Below are 5,976 nucleotides of genomic sequence, written 5' to 3'. Positions count from 1 at the left end.
CCATCCCTCTAGGTCGTCATCTTGATGGTTGTTCTGTTCACTGTCACGAATGCATGCCCCGTCTCGATCATTCACACAATTAACAACGTACATACTGCACTCATGTCTATGTATAGTACACTCACGTAGAGGTGCGCGCATGCATGCATTCCAACCTCAGTCTGGTGGAACACGTATGCTTGCTGGACTGGTCATGATTGAGTGCGTGGCTCGTTTTCATGGTTCGAGTATTTAACCGAAAACTATCACATTTCATGAAAACATGTCTAGAAACTACTACTTTACGAATTTGTGCCAAAAACTACCATTTTTTATTAATATGTGACTAAAAACTATCATATCAGAAAAGTGCCCGATTCGTCTCTTCTAAATGCCTTTCTGACACGATGGACCCACAAGTCAAGTTGACCGTTAACTTTGACCGTTATTACAAATGGGGCACACACGTCAACCCTCTTCTTCCTCCTTTTTTTTCTCTTTGGCATTTCTACAAACACCTCGTGTGCATCTGCAGTTCGCCTGAGATCCCGGAGATATATGCCGCCGGGATGTGCCCAAGCACCGCCGCCTCCGCGCAACTCAGCTGTGCGCTGGCCCGCGCCAGACGCATGCTCGAGGCCGAGGCTGGCCCTGATGCACAACCGCTCAAGGCTCGGTGCGCGGCGTGCAGCCCGACCTCGGCGCTCGGCCTTTGCTGCTCGTCCGTGGCCATCAGCTCCGGCGAGGAGCAAAGCGACAGCCGGGGAGGCGGGGACGCGTTGAGCAGGGGCAACTCGCGTCGGAGGAATTCCGTGACGTCCTGCTTTGCCACGGACCCTTGCTACTGTCCGCCGCCGCCGCAACTTCTGCTGCTTCCCGCCGCTGCTTGTTGTTGAGCACGCACAGACCACACACATACATCAAGCATGCATATCACGATCACCATGAATCAAGCACGCACAGCATGGCAGCCTCGACGCGCTCCTGCCCGTGGCGGCGGCTAGAGGCGGCCGGCAACCAGCTCGCCTCGTCGCCCGCCGTGCCCACTACTGCTCGCCGCGTCCGCAGCGCGCCGCGCCCGCTGCTGCTCGCCTGTTCCGCCACGCGCCGCGCCCGTCGCTCGCAGCGCCCGCCGCTGCTGCTGCCGCACATCGCTGCCCACTGCATGCAGCCGTAGCTTCGCGTGTACTGTGCTGGCTTTGCATGCTAGCTTGTGTGCGTGTGCAGCCGTGCGCGTAGCCGCCGCCGCCGCCGCGAGCATGTGCGCCGTCGTGCGTGAGTGAGCGCCGGCATTGGTCGGCGGCGGAGGTGGCTTGCAGGTGCACACGAGGTATTTGCATAAATGCCAAAGAGAGGGAGAGAGGAGGAAGAAGAGGGTTGACGTGTGGGCCCTATTTGTAATAACGGTCAAAGTTAATGGTCAACCTGACTTGTGGGCCCATCCTGTCAGAAAGGTGTTTAGAAGAGGCGAATCGGGCACTTTCCCGACATGGTAGTTTTTAGTCACGGATTAGCATAAAAGTGATAGTTTTCTGTACAAATTCGTAAAGTGATAGTTTTTGGTTAAATACTCTCATAGTTCACACACTGATATTTTATAACAAAAAAGTATTGATTGCACCACAGAAAAATCAATGGAGACAGGGCATGGTGATGTTTATTTAAAAAAATGGCTGCATTGTCGAAATTAAATTCCTACGGACTAAATAATATCAAATCAAACAAACTCTGTTGATTTTTAAAAAGTTTAACTCATAAAGGTGGGAGATTGGATGCATCTCTGTCTCAAGCTATGTACAATGGTGCTTTTCTCATTGTAGAAATGTAAGACCTCTACATATTTCAATATTTAAGCTTGATCCAAGAAATACTCATTGATAAGACGCGGGTTACACGGTAGAACAAAATTAATACCACTGGATTCCAATTTTTATTAAGTGAAACCATGTTGTATTGCATAATTCATAGTACTATTTTATTGTTCTAATTGTTAATCAAAATCAAACTAAAAATATTGAGATGCATGGAAGTTTCATAGTATTAACGGTCGTTCATGGCCATGAACGAATGACTCGACTGTCTTGATTGTTCACACTGAAAACACCGCATTTATCATTCAGCTGGCCTAAGTAAATGGTATGCCAGCACTAGTATTATACTATTCACTGCGATGCTAGCGATGGTCGGACTCTAGCTTTTGCATACTCACATGACGAAACATACCAGATTTTTCTTTTGTGGGAAGAAATATACCAGATTTAGATCGTCAAAACTTATCTTATATGTATGAGTTATGTTCAGCACCGACACGCTAATTCCAATTTCGTTTAACCCTCTCTACTGGGTGAGAAAACCCAATCTGCTCCCCACATGACATTTCTTTTTCCTTCGGTGAAGCTTGCCCCAAGCTAGCTTAACCAGGAACTGTTATTAAAGAATTAGTAAGAGCTGTTGTAATTAAACAACAACTAAGGGCGTTTGGTCTAGTGGTATGATTCTCGCTTTGGGTGCGAGAGGTCGCGAGTTCGATTCTCGCAACGCCCCATTTTCTTTCGTGCTTCGTATGTAGTCTTGTGAATTGTGATCACAGTTTCTCCAGAACTGAAACAAATCACATTGTATGCAATCTTTTCTTCTCCTCTTTCTCCTGAAGGTGGGACTGATGACACCTCGTTGATTTTGTTTTGCGGGTGAACCTCGTTAATTGAAAGGTTAGTTTATAGGAAAACGATTAGTAGAGGTTTTATACAAACGAGGGCCATGGCCGCGTCCCGTCACAAGGCCGGGCGGGCAAAATCGGGGAGCATGTGCAAAACGTAAAATACGGGCCCTATCTCACTACAAAAAACAAACAAACAAGCAATTATAATGTATACATATCGCGCAGAAAAAATATATAATGTGTACTCCCTCCACCCGGAAATATTTTTGTATGAAAAATGGATGTATCTAGACGTATTTTAGTTATAGATATATTTATTTTATTCATTTATACTATAAGTAATTTGAGACGGACGAAGTATAGTATAAGGTCTTACATAATAATCTACTACTACTATAAAAGTAAGAGAGGGGCAATATCCAAACAATGACATCCATCCATCATTAAAATCTAATCGCCACCCCGACCTCTCGCTCCCTCAACCTCCTCCCGCACCGTCCGCCTCGCCGCCCCGATCTCTCGCCTCCTCCTCCTCTCCCCGCGTCGTTCGCCTCACCGCCCCGCAAACTCCTGCAACCGTTAGCCGGAGCCGCCGCTCGAGCTGCTCGGCACTGGAACCGCCCGCCCCGCCCCGCGCCCTTCGCCGCAGCAAGCCGCCGGAGCCACCCGCCTTTGTAGCCGCCGCAGGTCGCCGCTAGAGACGGATCCGCCCGCCCCGCCCCGCCGGCCTGTCCTTACGGGCAGGTCGCGGCACTCGGGAAGAGCGCGACGAAGGAGTAGGTCACGGAAATGACGGCGGCGATGATGGAGATAAGGTGACCTTCTCCAGGCTCGGCAATTGCAAGAGAACGACCTCGGCGAGGCCGAACAACATCAGATACATTATCCCTTCGTTGCTGCAGGTCACGTCGTGGCCCTTGTAATGGCGGCAGTTGCTGTATGCACGGACCTGCACTCTTAAGGCACGCGAACCTTGTAATGGCGGGAGTTGCTGTGCGGACCTGCACTCTTAAGGCCGGGAACTTCTTTCTTTCCATTGACTAGCTTAACAAAATTACTGAACTCCTTCCTCTCTTCCATGTGGAGATGATCTGCAGCTCTCTGATGGATGGCAAGGCCTTCCCATTGAGTATCTGAGTTCCCTCGAGTTTCTCTTTCTTATGGTAAAGTTCAGTTTGCAGAATGATAGATTTCAGACCTTTGCTTCACACATAGTTCTGAATTTTGTTGCACGTGCATTTCTAAACTGACAACACTGAACTTGCTACATCTGGATAATATACAAAAACTTCAGTTTGCAGAAATGGCAGATTTCAGACCTTTGGTTAACATGATGTTTCCCCCGGTATCTGGCTCTTCTACAGAATGGAAGCCTGCTTGGAGTCGCCAAGGTGGACCAGGCCAAGGAAGCTGCATGATCTGCCGACGCACCTCAACATGTCACTCAGTGCATCTTTCTCTTGTAAGTTGTAAGGCCTCCATGGAATTGTTGGCTATATGCATGGAAATTATCTCCAATCATGTGTTGTAGTTCTGATCATCTTCCATATTTTCTTGCAAATTTACCTATTTCAACTAAGGATTAGGAATCTCTTATGAGAAATGAAAATTTTAGTTTGTGTGTATGTAGACTGGGTAGTGTGTCTGTCGGAAGCAAATTTGATGGGGTTGCACAACTGGCTCTACACCAAAATATCGTGAAGCCTGCCTCGCCATGGAGGAGAATAGCATAGTGTTGTTCAATGGGATGCACAATTTTTTGTTTGGTTCATCAAGTATCCTTGGTGCTAATTTACATAGCTTAGACGCATTTGCTTTTTTTCAGTGGAAGAATATATCGTAAAGGGCAGATACTAAGCTTTTGTGAAATTTTGGTTCCAATCGGTGATTTTCTTATTATAAACTGGTTGTGTCGCGACTTAAATATGGCATGACGATCGAGGATGTACTTATTATTAGGAATGAATTGTTGCTATGTAGATTTACATGCTGAAGTGAAGAAATACCCTGCCACTATGGAAAGTGTGTGCTGAAACAATTGAATACATTAGTTCAGCTGGTATGGTAGCGATGGAGACATCATGCAACGGTTATCAGTACAGTGCAGATGATCATGTGGCCATTTTGGTTTATCTTCAGTACGATGTTTAATATCGGTATGGTTACTGTAATCTCCTAAATGATCTGTTTCTTTTTTCCTTTTGTTTTTTTATTCTGATGACTTACTAATATTTTATTTACATTTTATTTCCTGCAGCCAATTCAATCTCGTACCCTGTAATTTGGTTCGTCCGGGAGATACTAGCTGCAACTTTCCGACTTGTCAGTTGCACTAGCAAGTTTTGTAGCAGAGACTTCTTTGATGATACTATTGATGTTTTAAGGAAGACCTGTTCAATAGGGAGTTCGTTGTATCAAGGTGGTTCTGCATCCAGAGCACTTGCGCTTACATCTTAAACTACCATTTGGGGATCACTCTGGAAAGATCTGCACCAGGTAACTTCAATTTATTTGCATGCCTACTAATTTTTTTAATTAGTATATTATGCAACTTACATTGGCTCTTGTTTTGGATTTTGAGTGCAGTCCGAAGCATTTTGTACGGTTTTGTTGTCTTCTTTTCAACATGCAATAGGCATCGGCTCAGGTAAATGTTTTTTGGCTTGTATGCAGAGGTAGTATTTGCAAATCAGACAAACAATTAGTTGAAAATCTAAATGACGAGAACATCCATTGACGATACATTTTTTTGGCATTGACCACCGCCCTGTCACGATGTTCAGTCTCTAGGTTGTAGTGTGTGAGACGGACGAGAAATCTGAGCATGTCCACTTGTCCAGGTTTTGAGTACTGCCATGTGTCGTTTGTGTTTGTTCAGTTGTGATGGCTGTGATGTGTGCAGTCTGTACTGAATTTTGGCTACAAACGCTACTATAATCTTTCATATTTTAGAATTATTAATAACCTGACATTCTTATTCATATTTTTGGTAAATGTTTGCAACTAAAATGACCGCATGAGTACCTAGGTTATGGCTTGTTAAACTAATGTTCCTTTTTTAGTGACATTTATATTACTTATAATCTTACACAGTTCATCATTCTGGATCCATTGGATAAGGTGAGCATGTTCTCCTTTAGAAATTTTTTCTGCTGTAAACCAAAATGATTGATTTTTTATAGGTATCCCTCACAGGCCACTGCAGTATCCTATTTGTTGCGCCACTACTACAAATTCATGATAGTCGCAATTCCCATCCTCCATGGATGCTCCCAGGAGGACATGGTGTCTGTGGAGGTGCAGTATGTGATTCTAACAAGGGTACATATTAAAGG

The 5,976-nt window shown here is 45.3% G+C and overlaps 1 non-coding gene across 1 annotated transcript; it reads left to right on the top strand.

Moving 5' to 3' along the window:
• The first annotated feature begins 2,451 nt into the window (after nucleotides 1-2,451).
• Nucleotides 2,452-2,523, top strand: TRNAP-UGG. Its single transcript has one exon. It is a non-coding gene; the product is annotated as a tRNA-Pro (tRNA).
• Nucleotides 2,524-5,976: the final 3,453 nt, after the last annotated feature.

The sequence above is a fragment of the Triticum dicoccoides genome, chromosome 7A (assembly GCF_002162155.2).
Source record: "Triticum dicoccoides isolate Atlit2015 ecotype Zavitan chromosome 7A, WEW_v2.0, whole genome shotgun sequence".
Lineage (NCBI taxonomy): Eukaryota > Viridiplantae > Streptophyta > Magnoliopsida > Poales > Poaceae > Triticum > Triticum dicoccoides.
This window is presented reverse-complemented; position numbering and strand designations above follow the sequence as displayed.